Genomic DNA, 27,674 nt, shown 5'->3' on the forward strand with positions numbered 1-27,674 from the left:
CCCACAAATTACATGTGACCTTGGCCAACTAGCCACCTCCAAAGTAAAAAAATTGAACAATGAAGGGTATCCATTGGTAGTGCCATAAACATAGCAAAAAAGTAAACTTGCATCCATTAAACTCTAAAGATGTAATAGACCTGCATTCGTTCTTAACAGCAACCTTTCTTTCAAAGCTTACCCCTTGTTAATATTTCTTTGAGGCCGCTATAACTACTGATTTAGTGTTTATAGCCTGAGAGATGCATACAGCCACAAGTAAGCCTAATTGTTGGAACCAAGCGATATTTGCAAATACCAGAGGAGTTCCCTGTAGACACACTACATTACAAGCAAAGATATCTAACTCAGATCCCATCTGCTGGCATTGCCTACATGCACTCTAACCGTTGGCATTCCAACTTAAAATCTTAAGTGACAGCATTGCATTACGAAAGAAACCAAGAATACAAAAACGAAGAATATAACTAAGAGTGAAATCATTATTGTGACTTTAACCAAACAAATACAAAGATAAATACCGCATCTCTCCTTCCTCACACCACCTACACCCCACTGCCCCCCTACCCTCCCAAGGTCCTAGGAAAAACCATCCAGAACGCCGGGGCTCACCCATCCTGCAAGCAGAAGATGAGCCACCCAACCCACCCCACAATGGATGCGATGTCATGTATCCTAACATAGCCAGGTGAGAGCATGTTGACTAGTCAAGCACCCAGTAGGCTCCCAAACAGAAGCCCAGTTGTAGGACCCAGTATTAACCCTTCATTCAGTTTAGATACAAAAACCTGTGCTTCTTCTGCTGAGTACACCATCACAGCCTTTCCCTCCACAGAACATTGAAATTAGCAATTGAATAATTTGTGCCTACCCTGACAATGATCTGATTTCAAGGATTAAATAACACATAGTGCAATCTCGTTACGCAGTCTCAAACAATATGGCCTGAACTATAAAAAACAAATATCCAGCCCCCTCCTGAAAGTTATATTTGTTAGATGATATTAGAGAACCCTTCCCTTTAAGAGGTAATATGAGAAACAGGCTAGTACAGTGTATGGTTTAGTGCTATTTTGGTTCCTATTAAATGGCAGATGATGTGCTCTTATAATGCTGAAATCCTGATATGTTTAATTCTGAAATACTGATTTATTGACCAGTGTTCCAGGAATCTTGAAAAGAGAAGATCTGGACTCTACATCTTCTAGAATCGCAAAAAACCATGGGTAATTTCACATATGACCTATTGTCCAAGTCTTCATTGTTTCCCTGCAGTTTAGTAATAGCAGTCCTCATCTCATTAACATTTGCATTGTATTCAGCAGATTTTTTGTTTACTACCCCTTCTGACTGTTCCAAACCGCTATGAAATGATGTTATTCTTTTTATTTATTTTTTATTTTATTTTTAAAAGTTTTGTATAGCGCAAACATGACCCAAGCGGGCATCAGAGCGCTTTACATACGGGTTTTGGAAGACATAGGTTGATAGCTGTTGGGGAAAAGAAAAGCAATATACAACAGGAACAAAAGGCATAATGGCGGGAGACACGGGCTGTAACAAATGTCAGGTAGTAGCTAAAACAGTAAAGCAAGATCATAGGCAAGAGGAGAAAAACTTCTAGTTCAGCGCATTGTTCATTAGTAGAGCCTTAACTTTCCTTTTGAAGGCAAATGTTGAGGGAATCAGTCTAGTTTCCATGGGTAGGGATTTCCAGATTCTTGGGGAAATGCCAGTGAATGTACGATTGTATGTTTTCTGTTTTTAAAATGCCTTCGGTTTCAACAGCAGTGTGCTGGTGCTCCTTGAGGGCCAGTTGCCACCGCAGAGTTCACATTTATTTTTCAGGTAGTGTGGGGTATTGAAGTGTAGGGCTCTATGGGTCATACATGCAATTTTTAAGTTGATCCTTGACGCAAAAGGAAGCCAGTTGAGCGGTTTCAGGTCTGGAAAGATGTGGTTGGTTTTCTTGGAACCCGTGATGAGTCTGATCGCAGCATTCAGTGACGCTCTGAGGGGGTCTAAGCTGAGTTTTGGCAGTCCACATAGAGCAGCACTGCCATATTGGATGTTGGATGCTTTCAGGATAACAGTCAGTGGTTCCATGAAAAGGTTAAAGAGCGTGGGGGAGAGTGAAGATCTTTGGGGGACACCCAGAGTGCAGGGGCTGGATTTGGATAGAGTTAGATTGGATTTGACTCTTTGCCTTCTTTTGATGAGAAAAGAGGCAAACCATTTAAGGACCGTGCCTGAGAGCCCCATCCTGCATTCCAAGAGGTTAAGTAGATTGTCATGTTTGACACTGTCAAATGCAGATGAGAGATCAAGTAGTATCAGTAGGCAGGCTTTATTCTGTTCAAGCAGAGTGAGAGCATCGTCCACTATATGAGTGATGGTCGTTTCAGTGCTGTGGCCGGTGCGGAACCCCGATTGAAATTGGCCGAGAAGTTGGAATTGCTCAATGTGTTTGCGCAGTTGTTCGTGAACACATTTCTCCAGGAGTTTTGCAAGGGTAGGGATGTTTGTGATAGGTCGGTAGCTGTTCAGGTCTTCAGGGTCTGCTGTGGATTTTTTGAGAATAGGGAGCACAAGGCCAGCCTTCAGGCAGTCAGGGATCTCACCTTGAAGGAGAGAGGCGCTGATGATCTTGGACCAGAGCGGAACTAGAGATCCTATCATTTCTTTGAAGAAGTTTGGGGGCAGGGGGTTATTGAAGTGATTTGAAGGTGTCATGGTCGAGAGTATGTTAAGGATGTCAGTGTCATTGAGAGGTGTGAATTGTCTTCAAGTGGCATTGTTTTTGGGAGAGAGACAGGGCAATGTGGGAGGGGTCAAGGGTAAGGAGGAGTCAGAAGAGGGTGAGAGTTCGATTAGAGCAGACTTAAGATCTGATTCGATCTTGCTCGCCTTTCCGAGGAAGAAGTCAGCAACAGCATCGCAGTTTGGATGAGGGCAGGAGATGTGCGGAGAATGGATAGAGGTGTTAATGGATTGTGGCTTAATCAGCTGAAATATCCATTTCGGGTGATTTTTGTCTTTGTCCAGTTGGGATTTGAATAAGCTTTCTTTTGCCGTTCTGATAAATTTGTTGAATCTACTTCTTTTTAGTCTTAGCGATTTTAGCAGAGCAGTGGATGGAGAGGATCTCCAGGCTCGTTCTGCTAATCTCAAGCTGCGTCTGTCAGCATTTAGGCTGTCATTGAACCATGGTTTGGAGTCTTTGATGGGTATTCTTTTTAGTTGGAGGGGGGCAGTTGCATTCAGGGCAGACATCATGGCGTTATTATAGTGCTCAGTGAGGTTGTGACCGTCGTCCATGTTTGCATGCAACGGTAGGGAGATATTGCAGCGAGAAATTAGTTCTTTAATGTTAGTATTATGGAGTGATCTTTTCCACTGTTTTTGTTTTAGTTGTTGTGATCTTTTGAAGTTCCAGCTTTTAAGGATACGGAAGTTGATAAAGTAATGGTCTGACCAGTCACAGGGAAGAATAGATTCGAGATAAATTGAGTTGGGATTGGAGATGATTATGTCGAGGGTCGAGCCTAAGTTGTGCGTGGGGCTGTCACAGAATTGAGTCAGGGAGAGGTCAGTTAGGAAGTTTTTGAGAGTGTTAACCGCCTGATTGTGTGGGTCATTCCAATGGAGATTGAAGTCGCCAAGGAAGATCTGGGGGCAGTGTCGGCCCAGGTTGGAGGAGATGGTCTCCATAGTTTGTTCAATAAGAGGGAGGTTATTGCCTGGGGGGTGGTATAAGATGTGAAGGCTGCATAAGGGTCTGTGTGTGCTAGTGATGTCTATGCATACCAATTCACAGGATGAGAGATTAGCTGAGGGGGACTGTTTTGCTGAGAGAGATCTGTGGTAGATATAGGCTATGCCAGCTCCCGTTTTCGTTGCTCGATTGAGTCTGATAATGTTATGGATTGGAGGGACTAGAATGTCAAGGATGGGGCCTGAAGAGACGGTGAGACAAGTTTCATGAGCAAGGATGAGATCTGCAAGGTCCGTGGCGTGTTTCACCGCTGATCTACAGTTGAGTAACATGCATTTCAGGTGTGATTTGTTGTCAGTAATTGAGGGGTGCATCGTGGGGATCTGCAAGTGGTTATTAATGTTTAGGGCATTGGTGTTGGGTCTGGGTGCTCTATGAGGGTTAGATGTGATGCTTTGGATAGCCTCTGAGTTACCTTGTGTGGGAAATGCCAAGCCAGGGGCATTTAAAGGGTCGGTTAGTGATGTTCTTGGAGGGACTGGGATGGGCGTAAGAGGGGCTTTGTAAGCTTGGAGGAGGGAGAGAATATCTGGTTCAGATAATTGATTTTTGGATCTGGCGGGTCTAGAAGAGGCATTAGGGTAGGGAGTGGTATTCCAGGTCTGGGATGGTGGTTTCAGCCGGGGGTCATTCAGTAACATACTGGAAGGAGTTGGAAGATTATGAGGGTGTTGGGTCCTATGCTGGATCTCCCGCGATGTCTTGTTGGAAGAGAGATCAAGGGCCAGCTCCTCAGTGGAGTTAATGAGATTTTGAATGATAATTTTGAGATTTAGAAGTTCCTGTTTTATTTACTTGAGCTTAGCAGCGGGATCAGAATGTGGATTATGGGTCTTGTAGAGGGGAGGAGGAGGGTTGTTTCCTAGGGAGGGCATAGGCGAGTTCAAGGCATGGGAACCAAGGGCCAGGGGGACAGCATCTTAGGAAGAACTCCATCTCTGATGTATGGGGAGGAAGGTGAGTAGTTGCTGGAAGGGATGTTAGGGGGAACTGAATTCCTGGTGGAGAGTGGGTGAGTCAGCTGTGGGGAGATGGAGTTATGTAGGATAGAGCTAGTGAGCGAGGGAGTGAGGGAGGAGTATGTGAGGTGATCGGAGCTAGGGATACCAATTGCTCCAGCATAACAGACATGTGGTAGGTCAGGTCGGGGCACGGTGGGTGAGTCTTTCATCGACTGCTTCCAGTTTGGCCTACTGCAGTCATTTCCTGCTAACCCTGATTAGTCTCCAATAAGGCTTTAAGTATTGGTTGCAGCCAGTCCTTCTGCACTTAGGCACATGCTCTGAAAGACAGTGCTTGACCAGTTTCCTCCTCACAATCATCAATGTCTTCCAACTCCCGAGCACCCTCATCCTTCCCGCTCAGTACCTCCAGTATCTGAGTTGCTTGCTTATTCATCAGCCTGAGTCTGTGCTGTGATTCAAACCATCAGTGGGCTCTTAGTGTACCTAACTGGTAGTCAGTCATCATAGCAATAGATGCCTTAATACCTTGATCATTCTGTTGAGAATTTGTGTTGACTGAGAGAGATCCCCCATCCTTTATAGGTGCTCCTTTAGGGCTGCAGTTTACATACTGTAAGGGAGCATATTTGTTATGATGCATCAGTATTTGATTTACAATCAAATCTGAAGTATCTTCCTTGTCTGACCGTAGAAACCCTCTCGTATTTGTAGCATCATCCAGAGCAGCAAATCTCACATTAATGCCTCCCTCCTCTTCATCCAAGCCATGTCTCGTTCCCTCTACTAAGTTGTACCCTCTATCCTTCCTTGTAGCTTTATTTCCACACTTCACTTCCCCCTTAGCTGCCATCTCACTAGAGCTCCTATTGTTACCTGCTTTCCCTGTGGTGTTATTGAATCATTTCTTCATACCAGAGAAGCCAGGGAGTTTTCCTACAGTTATATGTTCAACAGAAATAGCACGATTTTTTCAGACTAAGCCCAGTTAATTTTTTCACCTCTTTTTTGGGGCCTAGCTGCGTATCGTCGTCTCCTTTAGTTTCTTGTTTGCTCAAGTCTGATTTTCTAGCTCCAGACAGGCTTACACCAGGAAAACAAGTTTTTCCACTTCCACTGTTGTTTAGTCAAGCTCCAGCATTTACTGCTGGGGGGCTGTCTTTGTGCGTTTTCATCTTTCTTATGTGCCCAGCTGTATTTGAATGCCCTAGCACCTGTGTTGGGCTGCCCAAGTCCCTCACGAGCCCCAAGACCTATCCCTACCATATCAACCCTAAAGATGGTATGGGAGCTGTACATGGAGCAATAGATGGTGTAAAATGCACTGCGTCAATAGTATCCTGTACAGCAGAAATGTTTGCTGGATTATTACTCTCTGGTTTCAGATCCTTTTGCTCATTGATCTCTATATTTTAACCCCAGGCTTCCCATGCTAGGGATGTGAAGTCCTGCACATTCCAGTACTTATAGATTCTTCCAATGCTCCAATATATTTTGCTAATGAGTAATTTAATGCAATTAATCCCAAGCAGTAATTATTTTGAGTGAATCGAGACAAGCGGAGTAAGTCATTTCAATAATCCTCCAAGCTTTTTAATTTTCCCTTTCCTCTCTAGATCAGGGGATTATATATAACACAAGTTATATCAAGCCTAAAATAGTCACTTCAAGCAGCTACAAGGCAGTGAAGGGGCTGAAGCACACAACAATACCATTTTTCAGAAAAGAAGGATTTCAACAAAGTAAACTTATGGTATTCATCATGTCCTCCTCCTAAGCGATACTACAGCTCCACTACTCCTCGACCTGTCCTGCAGCCACACACCTCTGCTTCATCAGGAGCTAAGGCTCCTGCATACTGGTCTCAGCGTGCATATACATACAATACAAAACAAATATGCATAGATTAAATAGAATATTTACAATAACATACATTGTATATGTTCCAAAAAACAAGCAAAAGTTCTTATATTAATTATTAAAATATTACACTAACATATTTTAGATTTTCATAAACGTAATATAGCATATATCCATTTGATTACATGTAACATACCTAATATATGTAAAATATAAATATAACATGTGCTAAAACACAAATGTATAAAATAGGTTCCCAATTACCTTTTTACAAAGCACGAAACTCATTTTACATCATTAAAAATAAATAGATATAATTAAAATAAAATTGCAGTACAACATTAAGGGGCTCATTTGGATGTGGGGCGAAAAGCTTTTGCCCGACAACGTCTCAGAATCGGGACTGGCCATCTCGCAGTCCGCGGTTCCACCCACCGCATTACAATGCAACCGAACACTGGTAGGATTCCTATTGTTACCTATGGGAGCTTGTGTTCCGCACAAGAACCGGCTGTAACACAATGGAGAGTGGAAATGGAGAGTGTGTGTAAAACCCTGCACCTTGTCGCGGGCACCCCACGGTGCCTGCCACACAGTGCGGGGTTTTACAGGGGGGTCCCATAGGTACCCCCTTGGCCCACAACCAGAGGCCAGAGGATGAAGGTGGCACTGCCAGGGTCCTCCAAAGTCACTTTCCGACAGCCTTTTCGTGACAAACAGGCCATCACGGAAAGGTTGTTGGCAAACGGCATTGTAATCCCAAAGACAGAAACGCTGTCCTTAGGGGTGTACGATGAGGTTCTGACCGACAAAAATATTCTGAGAGCTGGTTAGAAATGATTCAGAATGACTGCACGGTTTACCTTCCGACAGTGAACATCGTAATCGGATGGGCTGATTGTAAACTGGCCGAGTAGGTCAGAAGGGTTCCGACATGGTCGAGGAGATTCTTACTGTCGGGAGGAGGCTTTCCGCCCAACATTATAATCGGCCCCCAAATGTTATTATAAATTGTTGAATATACAGTTAGTTTATCTAAAATTAATTACATATGAATTAATACATCATAAAAATAAATTAAAAATTGTATCGTTGAATATTTTACACAAATATAAGTTGTAATTCAAATATAAAAAATATTGGAAAATAAAAATAATCTTGTATTAAAATGTAATTCAATTGTTTCATTACAATAACTATTTTATTTTTAATTAACATTTTAAAAATGTATGTCAATAAATCAATGAATATTCTATTTCTTAGCCACAACAAAAACATTTTGGGAACATAAATTGCATATCATTCAAATATATTTATAAATTATACATCAATGTTAAAAAAAATATCTAAAACTTTATTTTGGCATTTAAACAACCAAATTAAAGTGCAAATAATAAATTTCATAAAATAATTCACACAAATAAATGATTAGTAGCAAATTTAAACAATATCCCCATCCTTTCCCCTAAAAACCCCTATCCTGCTCCAATAACACAAGTACATATACAGTGATTAAAAATCTTGTTAAAGTTTTAAATAGAAAAATTGGAACATTTTATAGAAGTTACTATAAAATTGATTAAACATATTAACACAAAAGTGGATGTAAAAATAAGATAAAATATACTTTTTTTAAAGATATTTTTGTTGGCATTTTGACGAAATTGACCATTTGAATACAATCAGGAGAAGAAAAAAGGAACAAAAACAGAAAGCAAAACTGATTCCAACTACCATCACTGTATACATTCATGGGTGTTAGCCCCACCAATACACATATATCTCGTCAATTATTCAGAGAGTTGTCCAGTAGCAGACAATCTTATTCATGCATGTTTATAATTTGGGTCATAGGATATCATTGCCATCATACAAATTCAAACCAAGAAGAAGTTAGAAAAGAGAAAGAACAAAAAGAAAACCGACAACATGCAACTGGAGCAGAGGGGTGGTGCGAACACAACTACATGCTTATATCTAGTGTGGTCGAAAACATTCCCAACCTGCTAAACTGGGCTGGTGCGTGGGCCCCCCCGTCGGTACGCTTCCATCTGCTGTAGGATTAACGGGCCCATGGTATATTCCAGGTCTGCGCATCTTTTCACTATATATCAGATGCCAGAAGCCTCCAATAGCCCCGGCCTGATCTCCTGAATCCCGTCATCTATTTGTGACACACAGTACGACTCTCTACCTTCACTGCCTGATCCCAACGGCGCATGCAGAACAGGTGTGTATCGGGTTCCTCCCATCCAGGACCTCATAATTGCGCAAACGTGTATAATAATGCTTCGTAGCGGAGGAACTGGCCCGGAGGAAGTCCACTATCTTCCATCAAGTCTGCGAAGGGGATCAGAGCCTTGTCTAAGTAGCAATACCCCCCAGTCTCCAGTCCAACATCTGACTATCTGGGCAGTTAGATGTTCGTGAATATAGTTTGGGGGTCACCGTGTGGAAGGCCTACCAAGGGAATCAAGGGGGAGTACTTTACGGGTTGTTGCCTTCCACTGCTGCATCGCCTCCACGTCTGGAAAGAAGTGCGCTGTAAAAGGGAGCAGGATGGGATGGACGTAGCTGGTAAAAGGAGTTTTGCCGTCACTAACCCTCGACGTGACACCGGATCTGTCAGGCAGGTACCCTCCTTGTTCACTCCCTCCATCCATTGCACCAACCATTGTAGTTGAGCGGCCAACATATAGAGTTCGAAATTTGGTGCTCCAAGTCCGCCTTCCGACATGGGGCCTTGTAGGATTTGCGGGGAAACCCGCAGGCGTCCATCCCCCCAAATCAGTTGCTGTAGGAGAGCATGCAGAGGTCTAAACCAACTTCTCGGCATCAACACAGTAGATTTACAAGAAAATAGAGCAGCCGGGGCAGCATGACCATTTCAAACAGTGTAATCTGGGCATGATGGGCAATTGCAGGGAGTTCCGAACATGGACGCAAGAGTGAAGGGAATGCAACGTGTTCCCAAATTTCCTATCTTTAAGATCGTCCAGGTCATGAAAAATTTGTATGCCCAGGTATTTAAATGTATGTTGTGCCCAGAGGGTAGCAGGCGGCAATGCCTGAGGCCTGGGTAAGGGCCCAGCTATTGGGAACAAATAGGTCTTGGTTGTATTAACCTTAAGGCCCAAAATCACCTAGGATTTGTAAGGCCGAAGCGGACCCCCTAACTGCCTCCTTAAGGTACAGCAATATGTTGTCTGCATACAGAGAGACGTGATGGCAATGCCCGCTCAAGGGCAATCCCAACCCACACCCTCCCAGTCGGAACCGCTCCACCAGCAGCTCCACAGCCAGGGCAAACAGGAGTGGGGAAAGAGTACAGCCCTGTCGGTAGCCATGGGAGATTTTGTAGGGTCTAGATATAGCTTGTCCAGTCTCGACCCTCACAGTGGGCGAGGCATAGAGAAGCTGTACCCACCACACCCAGTCTTCCCACAGGCCAATACAACGCATCACCTGGAAAAGGTACTCCCAGCTCTCTGTGTCAAATGCTTTCTCCAAATCAACTGATAGAACCGCCACTTGCTGGAGAGCTGGAGCATCCGCGTGATAGAGCACGGAGTATAGCCTGTGGAGGTTATAAGACGAGCTACAAGTGGGGATAAACCCATTTTGGTCTGGGTGAATCAGAGACTCTATGTGTGGGAGCAACCTACCTGCCAATACTTTAGTCAGGATTTTGAAGTCCAAGTTCAGCATGGAGAGCGGTCGATAGTCTCTCACTCCTACGTCGGGTTCTTTGGACTTGGGGAGTGGAATCACCAATGCCGTCTGGGTGGAATCAGGCAAATCCCCCCTCCCTCATACGCCTCCACATACAGTGCAACCAGATCTGGTGCCAAGATATCAACAAATCTCTGGTAGAACTCGGCCGGGAGGCCATCATGCCCAGGTGTCTTCACATGCGCCAGTGCAGCTATGGCGGCCCTGACTTCCTGTACTGTGATCCGGCTTCTCAACTCACCCTGATCATCCGCCTCCAATGTGCGGAGTTGCAGAGGAGCCAGGAAATTTTTTATATACGACAAGGGGGCCACAGTCAGGGACTCATATAACTCCTCATAGTATTGCAAGAAAGTGTCATTAATGATATCAGAGTTGTGCACTGTTTTCCCCGATTCCAGACCAAGCCACGTAACAGGCACCCCTCCCATCTCAGGCTTAATCAAATGTGCTAACAGTCGGCCCGCCCTACCTTCCTCCTTCTGTATTTTGTCCTAGTAATCTTTATCATTGTAGCACCTCAGTCTACCCAGCGTTTCTTCGTACTACGCCCTTACTTCTTGTAAGGGCATCAAGGCCGCATCATCCAAACCCTGCAGATTATCCAATCTATGGATAGTACCTTTCAAGTCCAGGAGTTCACGCTTAATCTCCCTGTGTGCCCCACACTCTTGAGCCATGTAATGGCCCCGCACCACAACTTTAAATGCTTCCCACTCTACCGGTGGAGAGGAGGCAGTGTTGGCATTAATGAGGAAGTAAGTGTCAACCAATTTTTCCAGTGAGGACCAGAAGGGGACATTGTCATGTAAAAGCGGGTTTTATTTCCAAGTAGGGATCGGGGGGTGCTGACTTAATGGTTGGTGTAGCATGAGTAAGGGGCTAAGATCCAACAGGGTACAACCCAAATACTCCGTGTGGGACACAGAGCCGTTGAAGGCCGGGGAACATAAGAACATGTCAAGTCTGGTATGGACTTGGTGTACCGGTGAAAAGAAGAAGTACTCCCTATCCCTTGTATGTTGCAGTCTCCAGGTGTCTTCCAGGCCCCAATGGGACATCCAGGCCTGGAAACCTGATGCAGTACGATGTGGCTGAGTCCCTGGCATGGGAGGATGCGAGCGATCAATGGTAACATCTGCCACACAGTTAAAGTCGCCCCCCAATATGAGAGAACCTGTTAGGCCTTGGGTCAGAGAGGCAGAGAAAGACTCCAGGAAACCAACCTGGTCCTTGTTGGGGACATAAACACTGCCTAGGTTCACCTCCCATCCCGCCAGTCTGCCCACAAGCAAAATATACCTCCCCTCTGAGACCAACCACCTGCGTTCAGGTGAGAAGGAGACCCCAGGTTTCACCCAAATCAAGACCCCTCAAGCAAAGGCCGAGAAGGTGTTCACAAAAAACCTGCCCCTGCCACCTCTTCTGTATCCTCCAAGCCTCCTCTTTATTAAGATGTGTTTCCTGGAGGAAAGCTATATGCACGCCCCTGCGCCAAAGGTAGGAGTAGACGTTATGGCATTTGGCTATAGATCCCAAACCACGGATGTTCCACGTGAGGAACTTTATGGTGTTAGTTGTGTCTGTCATTGCCACAGGAACCCTCTCCCAAGTGACATTGGGGGAAACACCCCCGCCCACATCCCAATGCATGTGCCACCACCCTCCTCCGCAAACAACCAGAACAAAAGAAAAAGAAAAACTTCAACCAACAAAACCCTCATCTTGAACAACTCCCCAAGCCCAGGACAGCCTGACAATGGACAGTCGTTCAAACAATGTGTGGAACATGACCCTGAGTAAGGTTCTCTAGGGGGTGGACAGGGAGCGCAAAAGACAACTAAGGATTAAGGTGCAAACCGTCCTGGATGCGCCCCCCCCAAGTCATAGTAGACCAGAACCAGAGACCACTTCCAGTAACCCAGCAGCACCCCAAAAGTTCAAACTGGTACGGAGTCTGGGCTGCCTCAGATAATGTCGTCAGCTGTGCATGGCGTCACCATTGACATCTTCACACTGTCGCTGCGGAATGTGTCAGAGTCAGCGTTCCCAGTGTCTTTCGAGGAGTGAGCTGCCATCTCAGGGGTGGTGGGGCTCTTTCCTTGCATCAGCGCTGCCACTGCTTGCAGAGTTTCCGCCCTCTCTTTTTTGGTTTGGGAAGAGGTCAGTTTCTTGGGAGCTCCCCTCCGGGAACATCACCGGGAACATTTACCAAGTTCCGCCGATTTCCTCAGTTCCGCTCTAGGACCTGCAGGCTGGGAGGCCCCAGTCCTAAAGGCCTCAATCCAGTCCCACGCCTCACCCGGGCTCCCACAAAAATGGGTGGTGCCGTCTAGCACAATCCGCGGCCGAGCTGGGAACATCAATGAATACTGCAGGCCCTCTTCCCTCAGGGCCTTTTTGACCTCCAGGAATGAGGCCTTCTTCTGTTGCACCTCCAGAGTATAGTCCGGGAAGAGGAAAACCTTACTGTTGTCAACTGTATAAGGACCCTCTGCACGTGCTTTACCCACAAGAGAAGATCTCTGTCCCGGAAATGGAGCAAGCGGGCCACCACCGGCCACGGAGGATGACCGGGGGCCTGGCCGGAAACCTGTGGGCCCTTTCAAGAGTGTAGAAGGGTGAAAGGCCCTCAGGCGCCACCGCAGAGCGCAGCCATTGCTCCAGGTAGGCCACCATGTTGTTGCCTTCGATTCACCCCGGCAGGCCCAAAAGTCGTACATTATTCCATCGGTTGCGTCCCTTTGTGTCTGCGGCTCTCCATTCCAGGACACCCACCCTATCTGTGAGGGATCCCACCTGCTGCTCCAGGGCTTTTTGGGCTGGGGTTATCTGAGAGATGCTGGCTCGGTTCCCTTCACCCTCTCGGAGAGCTTCTTATGTTCTTCACGTAAAAGACCCAGCCCCACCACCACAGTGCTGATGTCCTGGTGGAGGGTTGCTTTTGTGTCTGGTATAGCCTCCAATATCTTGCCCAATTGCTGCTGGATTGGAGCTTCCATAGCAGTTTGTGACTGTTCCTGGGCACTGTCATCTGGGTCTTGCATGGCTCAGGCCTGCCGTCCTCGGGGCTTACCCATGGCACCAACTCACCCCCAACTGGTGAGCCAAGCTAAGTAGAAGACTCAAACAAGCAACCGGCGCTGTGGTCTCACCCCATGGATTGGAGCCCGGGTACACCACCCTCAAGGGGCTCCAATGCTGCTTCTAGACTAGGCGCTCCGTTTCAGGGCCAGGCAAAATGTGCGCTCCTGGATTCACGCGTCAGCCTTGACTCCAGTGAGGCCCAGCCACATATCTGTGTGCTGGGTCCAACCCAACATCCTCCAGGCAATGAGACACCCCCTGCCACACACTATTCAATCAAGGGCGTCCTTATTTTCGCCCGGCAGTGTCCGCCTTACTCCGGGCTGCGACTATCCCAATATGCAGGCAGAGGGAGGGGGACCTACGTGCCCCACGAGGCAGGTGTATAGGTCAGGCGGCCCCTGGAGTGCCCGTGAACAAGGACCAGCAGCAAGGCACTCTGAGTCACGTGCTCTCAGCTAGAGGGGATCCTCTTGGGCCGTATACACTCACCAGGGGGCCCCTTCTCCCTTTCTCCAGAGCTGGTGGGGTCTCCAATGTATGTCACCCCAGTTCAGCTACCAGGCACAGCCACATCAAAGTGGGACATCCGATGAGCAGCATAACACACCTGATACTGAGCCCCGATACAACCCCTGGTCAGTAGCACTGGTGCTCGGTAAACTCCCCAAGCAGGCCGGAAGCACGGGCCAAACAGCTGGTGCCTCTCCACCATCCAAGCAGCCACACGGGGTAGGGCCTTAGTGACTTACCGGCCCACATGGAGCTTCAGCCACCGCAGCAACCGGCCCTTCAGCTGACAGGGCCAAGCCAGCACCAGTGCAGCTCCTCATTCGCTTGAAGAGGTCACCACTTGGCACGGGAGCGGTGTGCGTACCCCCCCTACCAAGTCTGGTGGCACCGGGCATCAATTAAAGTCACAAGCCCCGGTTAGGCTACTCTCACAGGGCAGCCGCACCCCAGCGCACTCTTCCCGCTGTGGTGGTGCTAAGACTCCTGCTAGGGGGCCGCCGCATTTCTGCTGTCTGTCGCCACCAGGATCGAAGCGGCAAGCACCAGCCCTCTCTCGGAGCGTGACCTGCAGAGAAGGACATTTATTTAAAAAACAAAAGGTCCTTCAAAAACAATACAACATGCAATAAATATAGACCAGAATCGGCTCTATATTGCTCGTACAATGCCCAGCCGGGCATTGAAGTTTTAATAATCAATAGAATTATTTTCTGACATATAATAAATTGAAAAGTGGGACACAGTCCTGTATCCTTAACAACTGAACAAAAAGGTACAGACAGTCAAACAAAAAGAAACATAAGAAACATACATCAGGCTGAAGAATGAAGCTTTTTGCCAATTCGAGATACAAGGCAAGCTTTCTTTAAGGTACAAAGTCATGCACAGTTTTTAACAAATGCGTTTAAAATGCATGTTTGTACATGGGGTCGACGACGTTTCGATCTATTCAAAAATTACATAGATCATCATCAGGACTAGAAGGAATAAAAAGCCTGATTTTACAATTCCTGTGAGAATGGAAAAGGAAGAAAGGGAGAAGGAAAAAATATTATCACTGAGAAGAATCAATGGTGCCAGTTACCATGCACGGCATGCCATACGTGAGGAACACAACAAGTGGTTGGTTATTGGCGCGAAGGAAGTTGTACATGTGGATTTAACTGGTGAATTTACCTGAATGAAAATTGCGAGACAGCGCATTCAGACTGTAAGTTGCAAAAGTGCGCGTGAAGGACTAGCAAGGGTCCTTAATGGGGCGTGTGGTAAGCCATGCGAAGAATTCGTGGTTCGATGAGCTAGTGCAACCGAACAGTCAATCGGACGTGAGGACTACGGTGAGCCGGTAACGTCGTGACTAAAAAGCAGAGAAGGACAGGCTCTGCTCCACCTCCGGATTAATCGCATTCAGGCCACCATTTTACCTGCTGCGCCACACAGCAGACGTCAGGATCTCCGAGCAGCCTTGTCAGCGTGGGGGGGCCACCCAGTCACAAAAGCAAGCCCCCGGCTTCCCGGCACCATGGGGCACAGTTTGGAGGTGCTCCCCAGTCTCTGACATCCCCAGGTAGGCTGATAAGCGTCGGGCCGATGCAGAGCGCCAAGCTCACGCGTCCGCCATGCACGGCTCCTTAGCCATGCCCCCAGATAAAAAATACTTTAATAAAATATAAATTAACCCAATATTTCCGTTGATCATATTTTTGTCGATAAGAAATTCTTCCATTGTATTTATGTAACACAGTATTTTTTATTTAATATTTTGTCCAACCATCTTCCCTGGGTTAGGCCACAAATAACTGCAACCTATTGCAATGAGTGATTTTTCTATATGGGTCTACCAATGGCTCTTTGATGACTATTTCATTTCCTTGGTGTTGAGAGAAGTGATCGCAAATACATCTTTGCATGGAAGTTCACTTGGACTCTGGTCCACAGAAAAACTGTTTTAATTACCACTCATCTTCTATGCGGTTCAACAAAAGTTTGAACCCTAAATCTTTAGGATACATGCATTGGCTAAAACGCCGGAGGCTTCTGAGGAAGTCATTTTCTAGTATTTGTATCCTTGGAACTTTACGAAACCATCACAGATCTGCTCTGTAGGTGGCTGTTGTGACTGCATTCATTCTGCATACTTCCTAAATTGTGTTTGTTGCTTATGCCCTGAGTTTGTATACTAGCGTTTGAATTGCACTTATACTTTGCAAACCTTTTTTTAGTAAAACCCATATAAGTTTGTAATCAACCCCCTACTCCTTGGTGTGCACATGTTTGGAATGTTTCTAATTGTTCTCCATTTAACCTTTAGATTTTCCCTTCAGGTTCGGTTTCTGGATTTCACCATTCAATAGGTGATACATCAGTAAGACCCTGGGTGGTGTTTGATAATACTTGCTCATTATGGCTTCTATCTGCCTAGCCAGTAGCCCTCCTGCCTCAGAGTATTCCACAAGAGGTTCCGATATCAAAGGCTGTCTTTATGTTTCAAGGGTACAGCCCATAGGTGTTTTATTCTATTGCATGAACTCTGTTCATATGAGGTATAGATTATTTGCCTGTTCAACTCTACTTAGACCATTCCTAAATACTGCTTGAATTCCACTCACTTTGAGTTAGATTACAATGTTGGTGGTCCTTGCGCGTCCTGCTGCAGCTGCAGGACTGAGTACTCCACCAAGCTGTAAGCCTTACCGCTGCCATATTATAAGTTTTCTGATGGACTAGCAGACTCTTTACGGCAGAGCCATGATGGAGTGACGTTACGCCACTGGAACTGCGTGCAATGTCAGTGTGGCTCCATGAAACTGGGAATGCTGCATACTCCATCCCCTAGATAGGCGCTTCATACCCTGACAGTGTGGCCCCATGGAACAAGAGACATTGCGTGCCCTGCCACCTGGAATGGACATCACATGTACTGTGATTGTATCTCCACAAGTTACAGACACACAGGGACAGAATTCAGTGAGTTTTTAACTTAGTTACTGCCTTTCCACCGATTGGGGCATGGCGGTGTTGCTGCCAGGAAAAGCTTGGTTGAAAGGCAGATCATAATTTGCTCAATGGGAAGTTTGGCAGAACCCATTCCATGAGCTACCTCTGGCTCTCCTGCAGCGGAAAGCAATATCAGCAGAGGTGGTGGGACTGCAGCAGTCTTGTAGCCATGTTCCCGCTCAGTTCAAAATCAGGCGGTTGGAAAGCCAAGGAAGCGAGCAGAAGGACCACAGAAAAACAAATGGCTGGAGCCATCCCACCAACATCGTAATCAGGCCCTATGTTCTTACTTTAACCCCAAATATTTATTGTAAACATCAGACATTTCCCACAGCTTTCCCCTGTACATCAGAAACTTTCCAAAGATTTCCCCAGCTCTGTCAAATAATTTGAGTGGGCAGTATTTCACAGGATCAGGTTTGATGCCTTTCTTATCTATTTGGACTATTATTGGTAAAATCCAGAAGTGAAGGACATTTAAACTATAGTAAGTATTATTGAAAGTAATCCTCAGAACAGTAGCCCATTGGTGAGGCAAGGTACAATGAATGTCAAATGGGACTCTACATCATGTTCAGGTTCTTTGTTTTTTGGTGGGTTTTGTATTGTAGCAATACCTGGCTCACCTATGAAATCTGCTTTTCCTAGTCCACACCGCTGATTTTCGACCATAGGTTCTTGGAGTGTATTTACTTGAGTGTGCACCAGGTCGCTGGACAAGTTGGCATGACTTGGCCTCTACTTGTAAGGGTACCAGATGTCTACTATGTTGTCTCTCTTGCAGACTACTGTAACATGATTGAACCATTCATTTGCCCCAATTCCTTGCCTTAAGTTTGGGCTATGTCCCTAGCAGTGCCATAATACCAGATTTAAAAATAGTCTGCTGTCCTTTTCTATTGGTTATTTATTCAGGTCCTCCCAAGCCCTGAGGCAAGTCCACTGTTTCCTACACTTTATCAAATTCTCCTTTCTACAGAATACCAGCTCTTGATATCAGAATGGTCTTTTTAATGTTGCGACCTTAATGCTCTGGTTATATATATGTTTTCCAATCGCGTTCAACATCAACTTAAACTGTATTATTCAATGTTTTATTATCCGTTGTAATTTTTGGGTTGCGGCAAAAGTTTGGGAGATTAATGAATGTGCACTCGGGAAGGATTTAATTCAGTTCTGTCCTCCATAATGATGATTGATTTCAATTGAAGGCTAATATACGCTCTAGAGATCTATTCAAGTTCATCTCTTTCTACCATAACCCGCTGTTTGTTAATTGTCTCCAAAAATTCATGTCTATGGACTTTGATTGCCAGTGCAACAGATATCCAAATTGCTCGTCCCAAGTATATAATTTCTTTCTTACACTTTTTTGCTGAAATGCGACCTGAAATAAAGATATCCACGGTGAGTGTTTCTATGGTCCTTATTGCGTGAAAGCATTTTATGTTGAATTCTTTAACAAATGTTGTCCGTTTATGCCTGCTGACGTCCAGCTGTTTGCCAAAGGACTGTTTCTATACATGCGGCTTACGTACTTCGGGGCATATTATCAAGCACAGCGTTAAAATTATCGCCGCCTTAGCGGCAGAAAACTGACTCTAAAGCAGCGATAATGGGCTTGATAATATGCCGCAGAGAATTCCAATAAAAGCCCATGTTGACACCAGAACATGGGCTTCTATGGGAATTCTGAGGGGCATATTATCAAGCCCATTATCGCCACTTTAGCGGCAGTTTTCTGCCGCTAAAGCGGCGATAATTGTAACGCCGTTTCTTGATAATATGCCCCTCCCTTTTTTCCTTTTTCTGGGAACATCTACATGTATTAATAATTTCTGAGTTGGTGCTAGAACCCCTGTAGCCGTTCTTAATATTTTCACCGGAAATAGTGATAACTCTCTGGATTACAACTGGAATTTTGCTGACTTTTGACAGGATTGCTGAGTAGTTAAAATGTTACTTTTTGTGGGCTGCTTCAGGGTTTATTCTGTCTGCACTTCTACAACAAATTTCAAATGCTTGCCGATGGTAGCTATTTGATAGGCCATCTCTTCCAGGATCATTGTTTTGAAATCCATATTCTGTCATCGAAGGAAGTCTCTTATTCCTACCACCTAATGTAGATGGTCGGAAAGAGAGTTTAGTTATCACTGCTTTTCACAACCAGGAAAATCATGGAGATAAGGGGCAGTGAACACTGCTAAACGACAGCTCACCATGGGAGACTACTCCCATGGCAGGGAGAGCATTTTCTTTTTTTTAATTCAATTTATGTTTATTATGAATAGAACATCCTTAAAACACATCATCATAAACATTCAATGAACTAACCACAATCAATATCGATACATATCTTATCTAAAATCTTGAAAAAAAGTCGAGACAAATAGCAAAACGACAATTCATCGATTAATTTCTCAAATACAAATTACAAAAACGAACAAGTTAGCAGCTCAGCATCTTTTTTTAAATACATTAAAATAAACTCTGTATTCCTCTTCCCCTTGTCATAAGGATATACTGTACAGTATGCTATCAATTTATAGGTCCTTGATCCAAATCACACTGTGTAGCAGAGCAGAAAATACGTTTCTCCTCATTGACCACGCAGAAGTTAAACAGCTTGCTACACTAAAAACAATTGCTCCCTCTCTACTAGTAATATGTGGGGAGCACTCTGTGAGAGATTTATTAGGGATCACAGAAACCTCTTTTCAGCCACTGGTAATAACGTGTCGCTAACATATACCCATAACTCTGAACCAAATAGGACCATACACTTTATCTTAACATTGGAAAGTTGTATTTTTTATTCGCAAAACGAAAAGCCCACTTCAGGATTTTCTTTTTGAAAAAAAAAAAGGAAACAGTTTGGTTCAGGGCCCCACCATGTTGACAGAGCCCTGCACCAAATTGCAAAAAGCATTGACAGAAATTGATGGTGGTTCCTGGCAATGCTTATGAACTGACTGCCTGCTTGGTGATCATTTCTAAATCTGGCAGACACTGTGTCTGTCAGGGCTAAGGAGTAATTTACTCCATCACCCTGGTGGAGAAATGGACCTTCCACCAGATTCTAAATCTGGCCCTAAGGGGGTCATTACGATGGCTGTGAACAGCAATCGTGAGGCCATTTTCTGCCCGCCATATTATAATGGCGGGCGGTACCATGGCGGTCAGAAACTCCGAACGCCACACATCCAACGGGCTCCTTGAGCCTGCCGGTGCTGCACAGGCCCTCACAATCCCATACATGGCGGCGGTGCCCACCAGGCACCCCCGTTGGGATTATGATGATCCATCCTGCCAGCCTTTCCATGGCAGTACATCCAGCTGGCGGGGATGGACTTTGAAGGCCTGTTGCGGGCCCCCCTTGAGCAGGGGCAGTTTGCACATGGTGCCTGCCACGTAGTGCAGGGAATTGCAAAACTTTTATATTTCCCATTGCGACGAGTGCTGCAGCCAGCAGCACCTGCCGCAAAGGAAAACATGCCACTTGCGGCCGCCGTGGTGGCGGCCGTATTGTAATGCCATAGGTGGGACCGCCACCTTATGGGCGGGCAGTCCCCATCCCTGGGATGAAGGTGGACGGACAGAAGTCCGTGCACCATCGTAATCAGGCCCTAAGTCCCAGAAATGGAAGTTGACATCCTCAAATTGGGCAAAGTTGTCAGCTGTATCCAAGTTTTTTTGAAGCTGAATATCCATTGGATGGGGTTTCACTGAAGCCATTCGTTTTGACTAGAAAAGCTCTGAGTAGGAGAAATTCTAATTTTGCATCCACCAAAGTCCTCTCAGTGGGTGAATCCTTTTTGCGACCCCACCTGATCGAAATGTTTCCCTTCTGACTCATTTTCTGGAGCAATAACTCATGCAAACTTAAATGGCTCCCAGAACCACATAGGCAGCACTCACTTCAGCAGAGGTCACCATCAGGGTCCAGTCAAGGTCCAGTTGCTACTGGTCACCTCCCACTTAATAAAAAGTCTCTTGAAGCTTGTTGTATCCCTGTATCTACACAGGAGGTTGGCCAATCGATGCTAGGTGTTCACTCCTTCGTCCTGGGGACAAATAGGAGCTGCTTCAATCCTGCTGGTCTCCACTCAGGTCTCAAACAGCAATTCTAGTCCTCTTCTGTTCTTATGCAGGTACTGAAGTGCTCGGATGAGCTGTCGGTGGTGTCACTTTTATGCCATTTACTAGACAGTGGATGGGGGTGATTTCTTCACACTCCCTAAGCCACGAGGAAAAAGGCAAGGCAAGCTTTCCCACTTTTGCAGTGCAACATGCTTGCCTTACCACAAAGTAACCTAAATTGCACTCTTCTTAATAAAATTCAAGATGGCACAGGCTTTCTGCCCTTGAAGGTGTCTGGTTTGGCAGCCAGAAGTGTTTTTAGGAACATGTGTAGTCACTTCTTCCTCAGCTACACCAAACCAGTGTGGTACTTGTTCCCCATCTAAATGCTCTGGTGTCAAACTGGCTATTGAGAGCCTAGGGGTCAAGAGATTTCTCTTCTCCAGGTCTCCCTTTACACGTAACTGTGAATTATAGGCACCCTGTATCAAGTTAGGTTCCTGTACCCTCCCCTGCTGCCCTTTCTTAGATGATATATACCACATAGCTTACACCTGTGTCATACTGTGAAAATTACTAATCCATTGTTTCTGATCTGGGAGCAATTTTGACACCTAATTAAATAGTAGCATCTGCCAGCAGGCTAATGGTCATTAACCAACTGGAGGTTAGGTACATCATTTCACAAATCTCACTAAAGAACCCAATGCAACTTTAAGACTAGTAAATTCTCACATTTTGAATTAAGATTATAGGTGGGGAGAATGTAGGTTTTAAAGTATGAAGAGCATCTATATTGTTTTTGCTGCTGCTGAAAATGTTGCCTACCTTTGGAATTCTTCTGCTCCATGAGAGTGATCTAGTACAGTTTCTGAGAGTAATTTAGAATGAATACTAATGAAGACAGGTAAAATCTAGTTGATGTTGACTTATTAGTTTAAATACTCAGTTGTGCACTGAAGGTATAGCATCTTCTAGAAGAGAAAATCTGAAAAAATCTACCCTCTAGGGAACAGGGCCTCAATATAGACTAGAGTAAACTGTCACAAACGTGACAGAGTACCCTCCCCGCAAAACCTTTGGTCGGACCGAACACTCCTCGTTGTCTCCATCATTAGAATACTTCCTGCAAAGGTCTGACAGATTAGGGTCCATCGGTAGAGGGATATTACAGCATCCATCCTATTTGGGTAGGATGTTGAAATTCCTTTTTTTCCTGTCCATCACACACAGAAAAAACGTGCCAGTGAGGGATAAGAAAAACCCCACAATGATCTCCAAAATGTGGGAGAAAATCTTTCAGGTTGTGGGGATTTCCAGTTTTCTCCAAAAACAAACTCACACTAAATCAGCCCACAAATTACTACTAATAATCCCTGCAAATCAGCTACAGAAATGGTGGAGCAAGATTGTCAATGTCAAATGGACCTCCATTTCCAGTTGCCTGTCCTTAAAAACATGGACTAGTAGCCCCATGTCCAAATGAGGGTACCATGAGCCTAAGCACAGGCAGATCTGAAACTCCACACTTATTGACTGCTTTTACATATCATGTAAACTACACAGAACTTAATTACGATACCATACAAATAGTGGGAGTGTCAGAGGTTGAGAGAATATTGGGTGAAATTTGGAGGGTGATGAAGAAGATCCTAAATATCCCTGGAGGGAGATGGCAGGACATGCAGCAGAATTACACATAATGTCAACATTACCTGAGGCTCCCCAATAATACAGAAGATTGTTCACCACAGCCACGATTTAAGTCAAACTTTTCATTTTATGACTGTGGAGGACCACAAGCAGCCCCAAAGAACACATTGATACAAGAAATGTTTCAAGTAGAATCACAGGAAAAAATTATTGATCAAATAAAGGATCAGGTATCAAAGCTTAAGTAGATCTGAGCTGGTTCCCTGACAAGCTGTGGAAGATTGACAGTTTAAAGTGTATAACGGCTGTTTTCAGCTGAGACACGTGTGGGTGTTGGGCTATTTGAGGGTTCCATTTGACCCTCCTATACCAATAAGGTGGGCGCATGCCTCTTTGGTGTAAGTGAACAGCGGTATCTTTGAAGTGCTTTAGTACATTTTGTTATCAGAGACGTTCCTACCTACTTGACTTGATGGAGTCAAAAAATGTCATCTTATTATTTGCCTGATTTGTGGTTGCTGCATAGGGGAAGGAATGTTTTCATGTCGTAGATGTTCTGAATCTAGGGGGTTGGTGAAGGAGGGTTTTTCTGGTTTCTGAGATGGTTACAGCCACCAGTTAAGTAGAATAGGTTTGCTATGTAGGGAGATGTATTTAATTGTATGGGTCCGTGTCACAGGCAGCTAATTGTCAAGCTATTCACATTGTCATATTAGCCAGTGTAGGTGGGGGAGTATGGAGTGACTTGGTTGTATCTTCCTGCCCATAGAACAAGTCTAGCAGTTTATCTTAAAACAAATTGGAGTGCGGCAAAGGATGTTTGGGGGAGTCCTGCTAAAATGGCATTTCCAAATTCCGATCTTAGGATTAGAGGTGAGACTGCTGTTTTAGGATGATTGGCATAGTTGAGGTGACAATTTACTTTGAGGTTTGAAGGTGCAAATTGGCAGATTTTGCCTCATTGATAATATGAGGGATTATTCAGAGATTTGAGTCCAAAGTAAAGCTGAAAGATTTAGCAGATCGAGTTGGTGTTGGACAACAGACCTCTAAATTGAGAGTTATCAGGAGATCGGAGTTGAATTTGCATTTAAAGGGTATTGCAGGAGGGAGGCCTTTTTTCTGTAGATTTTAGATAAGGATGTTCTTGCAAATCCTTGGTTGAAGTTAAGATAGGCATGTTTGAAAACCTTGATCTTTGTAGTGATATTTAGGGAATTCCTAATATGGGTATTGTTTTTTATATTGTTCTTCCAAGGTGCTAATAAGTGGCAACAATAGGTTTGTGAAGAATGCTTTGAGATGGTCAATTGTCACATTTTGAGGAAATGCATCTATCAATCATATATAAAAAGCTAAGTGTATGTTAACCAAAATATAAACCATTGAAATATCCTCTAACACCGGGTGTAGTGTGCGTAGCGGGGCTACACGGAGGTCCACAGAGTTGAAAAAAAACTCTGTGGAACTCTGCTCCGCTCCGCTACACCACCCGCCTCCACCCCCCCATTATAAAAAGTAATGAAACATTATAAAAAAAATAATTTAAAACCACTTACCAGGCATGCGGCGTCCCGGGCTGACCTCCTCCTCTTCTTCACCGTCTTGCTAATCCTTGTGAGAACTGCGCATGTGCGCGCACCCACGCAGTTTTCACAAGGATTACCGATTAGGGCGAAGAAGAGGAGGGCAGCCCAGGGACACCGCATTCCAGGTAAGTGGTTTTAAATTTACTTTTTATAACGTTTCATTACTTTTCATAATAGGGGGTTGGAGGCTGGCCAACTCCGCTCCGCTGCGAGTGTGCAGAGATTTGCATTCTCTGCGGAATGCGGGAAAGGCAAATCCCTGCACACTCTGCGGGCGGAGCGGAGGACTACGCCCGGGGTTACTATCCTCTTGTATATTAGAATTTAACTCGGAAGTTATGGCTCAGATCAATAAAATGTTAGAGCACCACTTTGTGTTAGAATTTTGCATACATATTAAACAATAATTCGAACGGTATGTAGTGTTTCATAAAACCAATCAATAGAAATTCATCATTATTAATTATTGTAATGTAGATCAGTTGTTTGTTTGTATGTTAAGCAGCTGAAACTAAGTCTATTTTTTGCTTAGAATGAAGGAAAGGCACAGCCTATACCTAAAATGTAAACTATTGAAGTACCCTATGCAGACATAAGTCACAGATGGCTAGTAGAATAAAATAACTGATACTCTAAGAACTCTTGTACATGAATGTTTTAGAAAACAGTAATTTGTGAATATGGCACAGGAAATAAACATTTGGAGTAATACGCTTTGGAAACCTTTGCAAAACATTTCCGTTCCATTTTTTAATGGCACATTTAAAAAGGCTGCAATAAGCAACCAGGATTCACTTTACTGAATACATTGAAAACTAATATTTTATAGAAGTATAAGCACATTAATTAGCCAACACTCTAATACTACTCCAGGATTTAACTTAATCCTTAATGATGTATTCAAACGGGATCAAAAAAGACACTACTAGGTAATTTTATATTTTTTTCGGGTTTGTTTTAAAAAATCTGGTATGAGGCCAAAGACATTCGCATTTTTAAGTAAGGAAATAAAGCTCTTCCCAGTGATTACCACCCAATTCTTCTGCTAAATGGAGCCAGAAAGCTTTCAAGGAAAACTAGTTTGAATCTTTAGAAAATTATTCCTCCCAAAAAATTAAATGCTTTCATGTAGGGTCAGGCCAGTTTAGGGTTGGAGTGCCATGCTAAATATTTTATTTTCAACAACAAATGTAATCTTTTAAAAGAACGTGTTCATGTAAGATCTATGTGATTTGAGATGTTTTGGCTGCTGTCAATACTTTATGGGCTCTTTAAATTTGAGTAATTAGCTGCATATGGATTTGATCTGGATATTTTAGAAATTGTTGAAAGTTTATATTATGATAGCTCTGCATCTTACATAAAATAGAAAAATCAATGGCCATGCCCTAAGGAGTTACCTAGCTTGCATGTTTCAAATTCACACTTGTGGTGACAATTCTTGTCAGAAGTTGTGGTAGTCTTATGGCATCTCGCCAGACTTTGCCCGAACTGTGTGGTTGATGATGGGATTTTTGCATGCCTCACAGTCAAGGTGCCACCTTAAAAAAACTGAAATATGCTATTCGTCTGTGCCTCTCGTGTTTAAAACAATGTGCTCCTTTCTTTTCTATTCACTGAACTCAACCCGACTAGTAAGACTCTCCACAGAAATTAACGTTCTTCCGTCAGGATGGTCCTCTCAATTCAACACATTGAGAGCAATACACCCATATGTTATTCACTTACAACACCGTGGTCTATGGTTGTGTTTTGTTTGAGATCTAACATTTCCTGTATTCTATCGAAATCCATTTTCCTTTGACCAGTTGGAAAATGATCCGATCAACTACACACAGTTATTATGCAAGAAGTTAATTTATTCTCCTTCTAGTCAGCATGTTGAGGCTCTAGGTGAGGAGAGTCAGTCTCCTGATAAAAAAAAGTAAGAGCATCAGGGGAACGCCAGTCCAGTGACATATGCGCCTAAAAAAGGCCCTCTAGATCATATATGGTCATAAGAACCAAATGATATTGGGTACATTTAGTTTGGATACTCTAAGAAATGTGGTTATTGGTTGAGGAAGGGTGGAAGCCCCACTCAGACAACAACCACAATTCTTTTCAGGCTGAATCACACAAAAACTGTAAATTAACTTGTATTTAAGCCTTGGGTAGTCTGACACAAAGCAGTCGGCCTAGAAGCAATGTGCCAAGTAATTATACAGCACACAAATAGTAATAAAATGAAAACACAACACAAGAAAAATCCCAACCCAAATAAGAAAAATAGAGTAAATGTTGATAATGTAACTTTTGTCCATTCTCCCTGATCCCCTACCTGACCAAAGTACACAAGAAAGCCATCAACCAGAAGCTCACGGAATTCAAGGAACAAAACCACCTACCGGATGCCTTGCAGTCAGGATTCCATGTCAAACACAGCGCTGATTGCAACCACAGACCACAACATAACACTCCTTGACCATGGATAAACTGTGGCCCATATCCTCCTTGACCTCTCCAATGCATTTTACTCTGTCTCCCACAACACCCTCAAAAACAAACTCCACAACATAGGCATTCAGCAAGACGCCCTCAAGTGGATTGCCTCCTTCCTTACAGGATGCACACAGAGCACCCAACTGCCTCCCTTCACCTCCGCACCCAAATACATCCAATGAGGGAATCCACAATGATAGTCCCTCAGCCCTACCCAGTTCAACATCTACATGACTCCCCTCACAGACATCATCAGATCCCGTGGAATCAACTAATCTCTTATGCATATGACACTCAACTGAACCTCTCGCTCACTGAGGATCCTTCCAGCGCCAACACCAACTTCTGCAATGCTATGACCGACGTAGCCAAATGGATGAGAGACAACTGCCTGCAACTCAACTCTAACAAAAATGAAGTACTGATCTTCGGGAAGACCACCTCTGCATGAGACCACAGCTAGTGGGCTGCAGAACATACACCCACAATGACCATGCACATAACATCTACATCAATGCAGTCACCTCCTCCTGCTTCCACATACTTTGCATGCTCTACAGAATCTTTAGATTGATCCCAACCAACACCACAGAGACCATTACTCAGGCCCCCATCACTAGCTGCCTCAACTACAGCAATGCCGTCTATGCCAGAATCTCCACTCAGCTCCTCAGACGACTCCAGACCATACAGAACACTGCAACCAGACTCATCCTGATCTCCCAAAATGAACCCACATTGCCCCCCACCTGAGAGGTCTCCACTGGCTCCCTATTCAGAAGAGATGCCAGTTCAAGATCCTCATACACGCTTACAAAGCCCTCCATGACCTAGGACCCACCTACATCAACCATCAACTGAAATTCCACCAGCCCTCTAAACACATGCACTCCTCTCCATTTGCCCTCGAACACACACCCTGCAGCCGTCGCAGCCACAGCGGTG

The sequence above is a fragment of the Triturus cristatus genome, chromosome 12, assembly GCF_964204655.1.
Source record: "Triturus cristatus chromosome 12, aTriCri1.1, whole genome shotgun sequence".
NCBI classification, from domain to species: domain Eukaryota; kingdom Metazoa; phylum Chordata; class Amphibia; order Caudata; family Salamandridae; genus Triturus; species Triturus cristatus.